This window comes from Enhydra lutris, unplaced genomic scaffold, assembly GCF_002288905.1.
Source record: "Enhydra lutris kenyoni isolate GAN:26980312 unplaced genomic scaffold, ASM228890v2 scaffoldscaffold17, whole genome shotgun sequence".
Lineage (NCBI taxonomy): Eukaryota > Metazoa > Chordata > Mammalia > Carnivora > Mustelidae > Enhydra > Enhydra lutris.
In genome coordinates, this window is record NW_019154101.1 from 37,060,354 (window position 1) to 37,069,993 (window position 9,640).

The following is a 9,640-nucleotide window of genomic DNA, read 5'->3' on the forward strand; positions in this document are numbered from 1 at the left end:
CATCAATGTGTTAACAAGACTTCTAGGTGAGTCTGATGCATTTTGTGCATGTATATATAGCAATATATTAACAAGAGAGATCATAGCATTATGCATAATAGATCCCTAAAAGGAAAACAGCCTAAATGTCCATTGTTAGTAGAAAGGTAAATTCATTTTTAATTTGGGAACAAAGGAAGTATCATTACATACTGAGAGTTGGAAACAAATGGGAGAGCAAAGGCAGGTTTAAAGGAGAAAATAATTTGGTGGAATAAGTTGAAAATCAGATTAAATCTAACTGGGGAGGTTATTTGAGGTGAAAAAAGAGAAGTCTTTCTGAGAGACTAGAGAAGGAATGCAGAAATTTTACTGAGGGTGGGAGAACAGGAGGAATTGAAGAAGTTTTTTCATCCATGAGAGCATTTTTTTTTTTTTTAATTTGTTAGGAATCAGGGTCCTATGCAGAGGAGAGGGGACGGGCTGGGCAGCATGAGGAGAGTTATGAAGGTTTGAAATATCATAGGAGTGGACTGGGTTAAGATGTGGAGCAGCTCAGTTCTTTTTCTTTTTCTTTTTTTTTTTAAGATTCTATTTATTTGACAGAGACACAGAGAGAGAGGGAACACAAGCAGAGGGAGTGGGGGAGGGAGAACCAGGCTCCCCACCAAGCAGGGAGCCCGATGTGGGGCTCGATCATGACCTGAGCCAAAGGCAGACGCTTAACGACTGAGCCACCCAGCTGCCCCTGGAGCAGCCCAGTTCTAACTGCACACTTGGAACCTGTTACAGTGGCTATAGGAATGATAAAATTACACAGAATTGTCTTATCATTTCTGTTATCTCTCTAGCACTTACACACATTCTTCATCCAATCTTTGTGAACTAGTTATTTCAAGTAATTGCTTCTGTTGAAGAAGAAAGCTTCATCTTAAATACTCTTTTTTTTTTTTTTTTTTTGAGAGGGACAGGGTGGGAGGGGCAGAAGGAGAGAGAGAATCTTAAGCATGCTCCACACCCAGAAAAGAGCCCAATGCAGGGCTCGATCTCACAACACTGAGATCATGACCTGAGCCGAGTCAAGAGTTGGATGCTTAACTGACTGAGCCACCCAGATGTCCCTCAAATACTCTGAATACAGTGTTACATTTTGTAGCAGCTGCTCAATAAAAAAAATTATATCAGTGATGGAGGGTTAGCAAATGGTGGTGGATAGCATAACAGAGTGAGTGTGACTAAGTGAAAGAAGAAGCTCTTTGGAGATGAACAAGTACACACACACACACAAAATAATAGTGACTCTGCAGCTTCATAGCTGTTCTGATCCTGGGAAATGTGCATTTCTTAGGATAGGTCCCCTAGAAACACAGCCTGATGTGGGGATTCTTGGGTAAGAAATTTATTGAGGGAGAAGTCTCAGGAGAAGGGAAGGAAAAGGCAAGTTAAGGCAGGAGGAGTAAGTTCAGGTTCAGCTGATCCCATAGGAGGTGATGGAACTCAGATTGCCCACAGAGCTCATCTCACCTTGAAGCAAGAGTGTCCACAGTCAGTATCTCCAAGTCAGTCAGTTTTTGGAATGGGCTATCCACCCTAGTAGAGATAACTTCCCAGGCAAGGGGCCTTTTGCTTGGCCAAGGTCAACTCTGTAGAAAAGGAGGCAATTGTGGGCATTTAGAACTCAAAATTCCCAGCAGCCTAAGGATTAATGCATTGGCCTGGTTAAGGATATCTAGATAAAAACAGCATTAACTACAATTCACCCCTTGTACCCACATAGCTCTAATTCCATCTTACCAGATTTTTGGTTGATCACAGTTTCTGGGAAAACTAACAGGAGAAAGATTAGTAAATCAAGTGTAGCTTCTCACTATGGCAGCTGGTCCCAAGTTTGTAACTGACGTTTATCGTTTCCCTTTAGCACCACACTCCAGATTCCCCTCCTCTCCAGTTATCACCTAGGCTGGTCCAGGTAGCTTTCCTGTTAGGCTAAGGCAGACTCTCATCTCATTCAGGTTACCTCTAGGTTGCCCTACTATTATTGAGCTGTGGGTACTGGACTTCTGGGTATAAGCTAACCAAGGGACACTCTAGTAGATGATGTGAGTATCAAATATATCAGTGTCATATGATGATAAGGATCAAGCAACCCTAACAATATGGTAACTCCTTTCTTTGATGGCTCATTTACAACAGCCATAGTTTTAAGTTTAGTGGTTTTCTTACTATGTTCTTTGGTGGAAGCATCCCTTTCTGGGGACGAGGACCTTTAGACCCACAGAGGCTAAAACTGTGAGAATAAGAAATATAATTTTCCCAAGGAGTCACAGGAAGTAATGGTGGGACCATTCTGACTTTTATTTGTTGGTTCCTGTTGGACCCATGTCCCATGTATTCTACTGAATGGGGACACAGACATATAGTGGCTGATGGCTTAAGATATACTCTGCATCCTGAAGGATAGTGCCCTGTCCTTTGCAAGATATCACCCAATTTGTGCCTTGGCTGTAACTTCGAGATGCTATTGCACTGTTCTTCCAGGCTGGCAGTTTCTGGGTGGTGAATATATATGATCTATAATTGTATGCCTAGGGTCATACTTACTTTACTACAAAGAAGGTCCCTTGGTCCAAAGATGATGTTAGGTGTGACCCCATGCCAGGATATCATATGCTTCATGAACCTACACATAGTGGTGATAGCTGAGGCACAACAGGCAGGAAAGGCAAGTCCGTATCTGGAATAAGTGTCAATCCCATTCGAAATAAAAAGGTGAGGGGGGACTTGTTATGTATCATCCATTTAGAGAACCAAAAGGAAGTTCTGTGGAAATTCCAGATGGCCTGGATCCCTTTGGACCATAATGGCAAAGAATTAATAGAGAATTAATATAGCATGGGGGCAAGACCATGAATGTATACTATTATCCATCCTGTATAATGGCAAACTGTTTCTGATTCTCATTCTGATAGATATAAGATAAATAGATGTAGACATAACTGCAAACCATACACCAGGGGCTGTGGTCATCTGTTAGAGTAAATAGACTACATCTAATATAGCAGATGCAAATGAAGCTACTACTTGGATAAATTTGTAGTAGCTCAATGTCATGTTCTCTGATTCACCTGTTAAGCCAGAATGATGGATTAAATGGGGGATATAGTGACACCCATCACTCCTACATCCTCTGTCATTCCTTTCCTGAGATGTAAATTATTTTTGATTTACAGTCTTGGCTGAGTGTTGAGGGTGTCTTTTCAGGGACTTCTACTTGCCCTTCTTACTACAACAACCCTTATTATACAAATAAAGGAACTAATATAAAGGCTCTGTAAAGATTCCCAACTCTATAATTTATAGTTACTCTTTCCCCACAATTCTCAAACTACAGATAGTGCACCCGCTGGTGTAGCTCTCTCCCCTTATAGCCCATCAAATTCACTACAAGTGGAAGTCTTAGCAATCTCATCTCTATAGCATGCCAGGAATGCTGTCCTCTACCTACTACTAGTGACTGCCAGCTGATCAGTGAGTGAATCAACTCCAAAACCACATTTAAGAATCTATGTCTTAGGATTATTTTCAGGACGAGTTATCTTAGGTTGAAATTCCAAGTAGCAGAACTTGAGAAAAAATAAAAAGTATATTTATTGTTGTTCATAGTAGTTTCCTTTTATAAAAATAAAGATTCAATTAATTTATTTATTTGAGAGAGAGAGAGAGAGAGCGGGTGTGCATGTGCACACACATGAGCAGGGGTAGGGGCAGAGAGGGAGGGAGAGGGACAAGCAGACTCTGCACTAAGTGGGAACCTGATCTCACCTCCCTGAGATCATGACCTGAGCTGAAACCAAGAGTAAGATGCTTAACCTATTGAGCCACTGAGATGCCCCAGCAGTTTTCTTTTTATTTTTAAATTTATAATAATAATTATTATTATTAATTTTTAAAATTCTAGTAAGGTTAACATACAGTATGATTTCAGATATACAATATAGTGACTCAATGATTTATTACTAAATGCTCATCACAAAAAGTGTACTCTTAATCCCATTCACCGATTTCACTCGTCTCCCACCCCCAACCCCTCCTCTGGTAACCACCAACTTGTTCTCTGTATTTAAGAGTGTGGTTTTTTATTTGTTTCCTTTTTTCCTTGTTTGTTTTATTTCTTAAATTCCACATATGAGGGAAATCATATGGTATTTGTCTCCCACTGATTGAAGCATTCTATTTAACATTACACTCTTTAGATCCATCCATGTTGTTGCAAATGGCAAGATTTCATTCTTTTTATGGCTGAGTAATATTCCATTGTGTATGTATGCCACTGTTTATTCATTCATCTATTGATAGACACTTGGGGTACTTTCATGGCTTGGTTTTATAAATAATGCTGCAATAAACATAGGGGTGCATATGTCTTTTCAAATTACTGTTTTCATATTCTTTGGGTAATTACCCAGTAGTAGAATGACTGGATCACATGATACTTCTATTTTTAACTTTTTGAAGAAATTCCATACTATTTTCCAAAGTGGCTGCATCAATTTGCATTTCCACCAACTATGCACAATCGTTTTTTTCTCCACATCCTTGCCAATGCTTGTTTTTTGAGTTTAACCATTCTGACAGGTGTGAAGTGTTATGTATACATTGTGATTTTAATTTGCATTTTCCTGATGATTAGTGATGTTGAGCATCTGTTCATGTTTCTGTTGGCCATCTTTATATCTTCTGCACATTTTAATTGGATTATTTGTTTTTTGGGTGTTAAGTTGTATGAGTTTTTTGTATATTATGAATATTAACTAGAATATTCTAGATATTAACTAACCCTTATTGGATATGCCTTTTACAAATATCTTCTCCCATTTAATAGGTTATTTTTTGTTTTGTTGATTATTTCCTTTACTTTTCAGAAGCTTTTAATTTTTATGTAGCCCAAGTTGTTTATTTTTGCTCTTGTTTCCATTGCCTTAGGCGACATATCTAGAAAAATGTTACTGCTGATGTCAGAGAAATTACTGCCTATACTCTCTCCTAGGATTTTTATGGTTTCAGGCATCACATGTAGGTCTTTAATCTATTTTAAGTTTATTTTTATGCATGGTGTAACCAAGTGGTCCAGTTTCATTCTTTTGCAGGTGGCTATCCAGTTTTCCCAACACCACTTGTTGAAGAGACTGTCTTTTCCCGATTGGATATTCTTTCCTGCTTTGTCAAAGATTAATTGACCCAGATAATTGTGGGTTTATTTCTGGATTTTCTATCCTGTTCTATTGATCTATGTGACAATTTTGGTGCCAGTTCCATATTGTTTTGATTACTACAGTTTTGTAGTATATCTGTAGGATATCTATAGTATATCTATAGAAATCTAGGATTGTGATACCTCCAGCTTTGTTTTTCTTTTTCAAGATTGTTTTGGTTTATCACAGTCTTTTGTTGTTCCATACAAATTTTATGATTATTTGATCTACTTCCATGAAAAACGCTGGTGGTATTCTGATAGGGATTATGTTAAATGTGTAGATTGCTTTGGGTACAATGGACTTTTTAACAATATTCATTCTCTCAATCCATGAGCATGGAATATCTTTCTATTTGTTTGTGTTATCTTCAAATTCTTTCATCAATGGTTTATAGTTTACAGAGTGTAGATCTTTTACCCCTTTGGTTAAATTTATTTCTAGGTAGTTTATTATTTTTATTGCATTTGTAAATGGGGTTTCTTAATTTTTCTTTCTATTACATCATTATTAGTGTATAGATATCCAGAAAACTGCTGTATATTGATTTTGTATCCTGAATTTTGTATACTGAATTCATTTATTAGTTCTAGTAGTTTCTTGGTGAAGTCTTCATAATTTTCTATATATAGTATCATGTCATCTGCAAAAAGTGAGAGTTACTTCTTGCTTACCAATCTGGATGCTTTTCTTTTTCTTGTCTAATTGCTGTGGCTAGGACTTCCAGTACTATGTTGAATAAAAGTGAGAATGGACATCCTTGCTTATTCCTGATCTTAGGGGGAAAGCTCACAATTTTTCCTTATTGAATATGATGTCTGCTGTGGGTTGTTCAGAAAAAGCCTTTATTATATTGAGGTATGTTCCCTCTAAGCCTATATTGTTTAGAGTTTTTTTTATCATGAATGCATGTTGTACTTGTCAAATCTTTTTCTGCATTTATTGAAATGATCATATAGTTTTATCTTTTTTCTTGTCAATGTATTTTATTGATTGACTTGTGAATATTAACCACCTTGCATCCCAGGAATAATCCCACTTGATCGTGGTGAATGACTTCCTTTAGTATATTGTTGGATTTGGTTTGCAAAGGTTTTGTTGAGGATATTTTCATCTATGTTCATCAGAGATCGTGGCCTGTAGTTCTCTCTCTCTCTTTTATAGTTTTTTATCTGGTTTTGATACCAGGGTAATGCTGACCTTATACAATGAATTCAGAAGCTTTCCTTCCTCTTCTACTTTTTTCATAGTTTGAAAAGAATAGGTATTAGTTCTTCTTTAAGTGTTTGGTGGAATTAATCTGCAAAGTCATCTGGTCTTGGACTTTTGTTCATCGGGAGGTATTTGATTAATGATTCAATTTCATTGTTGGTAATTTGCCTCCTCAAATTTTCTATTTCTTTCTGATTCCACTTTGGGAGGTTATATGTTTCTAGGAATTTATCCATTTCTTCCAGTTTATCCAATTTGTTGGTATATAATTTTTCATAATATTCTCTTATAATCCTTTGTATTTCTCTGGTATTGATTGTTATGTCTCCTCTTTCATTTCTGATTTTGATTATTTGAGTCCTCTCTCTACAAAAAGTATTTTATTAAAAACTCTAGCATGTTGGAAATGAGGAACATAGCTCAAAAACCCATCTAAGTAATTCTTGCACGTAAATGAGAGTGGGGAGTGGAAAAATTCCTTCCCACTTCACAGTAGAACATCAACAGCTTTGTCATCTCAAGGGCTGTCCCCTGTGGTAGAGATAATTACGCTGGGAAGACCTGTCAGTAGATAGCACTGTGATTCTGCAGACATTCATGAGTATATGTGTGAACCCTCTGGGAACTCTCAAGCATTCTCTAGAATCACCTACTCACTGTCAGGCTGATAGAGCCTAGGGAAGCTTGGATACAACTCTAGTGTACTTAGAACACTCAACCAAGTACAAACACCTAACAGATTCTCAATCCATTTTTTCACTCATCCCTCTCAAATTCAGTGCCTTGACCCTGCTGCCTTTCTGTCACCAAGGAGGCAACCCCGAATACACTTTTTAATTACTGTCAGTTTGAGGAACCCTTGCTTCTGGACATACCCTCTCATATTCTTGCACTTAGTGACAGTATCTGTGAAAATCTGTTACTTTTTATTAAATTCCAGAACGACAACAATTTTTTCAAAGTGGGTGGAAGAATCAATAACCTAGAAAATCTAGTATTCAAAAGTAGCTTTTGCAGAAAGATACTGCTTTGTTGTTCTTGTTGTTATGCTTGGTTTTGTACCTGAATGATTCCATCCATGAGTCACTGCCTGAATGATTTGTCTTTTCTTTTGTTTTCCTTGCTCTAGAAAGTTAACTGACTTTCCTTGTATTAAAAAACAACTGAGGGGCAGCTGGGTGGCTCAGTGGGTTAAGCCTCTGCCTTCGGCTCATGTCATGGTCTCAGGGTTCTGGGATCGAGCCCCACATTGGGCTCTCTGCTCAGCAGGGAGCCTGCTTCCTTCTCTCTCTGCCTGCTTCCCTGCCTACTTGTGATTTCTCTCTCTGTCCAATAAATAAATAAAATCTTTAAAAAAATAAAAATTTAAACAATTTTAAAAACAACTCAAAATTGGATAAAGAATTAGAATTAAAACTATTAACCTTATAGTTTATTTTTATTCCATTCGTGTACTTTCCTAAACCTTCTTCTAGCTCAGGATTTAGCTGGAGTGATATGTCATCCTGAGCTTTGATTGGTGCCCCAACTCTTCCCATATAAGTAGGGTTAATACAAAATGCATGAAATAGTTTTAATCAGATCAGAAACAAGAACTATGGACACAAAAAAAGGACAGAGAGGGTATAGAAGAGGGATAGACAGAGGGACAAATAACATAAAATTACAAAAAGGTTAAAATGAAATCCTATTTTTCAGAAAAAGGTGTCCTTATGAGGCCAATATGGGGTCGATTTTCAAATAATTTATTAATTTTAATTGAGAGTTTATTATTTCAAATTCTTTACCCATATCTTCTTGTCTGAATCTAATACACAGACAGCTAATTGAGAAATTGAGATAAATTGGCCAACATGGACAAAAGATTAATATTAAATAGATCTTGTGGTCATATTTAACATAGACAATTCAATGTTGAAATTATTTTAACTTCTACCTGCTGTCCAAGACAATTAGAAGCAATCAAACTATAATTTTATTTTTTTGTTATTTCTGAATAGGCCTGAGAGTTAAAATAGAAAGTAAAGTAACACAAGTGACAAACTAAATGACCTAGCAAGTGTTTGACTGAGATAAGTTATAACACTTCTGCTAAAAATTGAAAAACTGTCACTTCCTTGTTAGAGCTGAAAATAGCTCTTACATGTTGTTCTTTCTGATGTAAATCCATATTAAGCTTTATATATTAACACAAATCACTCAAAACAATTCCACATAAGTACATACAGACTTAGAATTATGTAATAAGTAATGCTATATTACTGATAAAACATTTAAACCAGTTTAAATGAATGTCTTACTCAAAGAGAGCTGACTTGAGATTTTTCTCTTTCCTTCTATAATTTTAGTGGTTATATACCAATTCCAATTAATAAAAATGTGTTGTGCAGCTATTAGGTAAACATTCAGAGACTAGGTGTTCCCAGGACTGCAAAGGTTAGAAATATGTAGTGAATACTGTGTAATTTACAATATAATCATGATTACAAATATGAACTTATTATAATGGAAGGCAGCATAAAACAGTGGCCATTCTGAGAATGAGTAAGTCATTTTTAATAGAAGTGATGAAAAATGAGTTTATGAAAGTAGTATCATTTGGGATAGAATTGGAATCTTGTACAGTGTTTCAAAAGTTGGTGATGGGGTTTTAGGGAGCTGATTCTGGTGGAAGGTCTGTCATGATCAAAGTTATGGAGAACTGGGGTGCCTGGGTGGCTCAGTGGGTTAAGCCTCTGCCTTCAGCTCAGGTCATGATCTCAGAGTCTTGGACTGAGCCCCCACATGGCATGGAGCTCTCTGCTCAGTGGGGAGCCTGCTTCCCCCTCTTTCTCTGCCTGCCTCTCTGCCTGCTTGTGATCTCTTTCTGTTAAATAAATAAATGAAATCTTAAAAAAAAAAAAAAGAACAACAACAACAATAACAAAAAAACCAAAGTTATGGAGAAATGAAAGTTCATGGTGCCCCATTCAGGGAATGGCCATTTGAGAGGATAAAGAAGGGTAGGAAAGAAGAGGGAGATCAAATGAGATGGTATTATGGAGTATATTAATATCATGTTAAGCAAAAGAGTTTGGGCTTACTCTACAAATAGTAGGGACCCACTGAAGATTATGGGACAAGAGAGTAATGTAATTAAACCTGTGCTTTTCTCTCTCCCTCTCTCTCTCTCTCTGACAAATAAATAAATAAAAAAT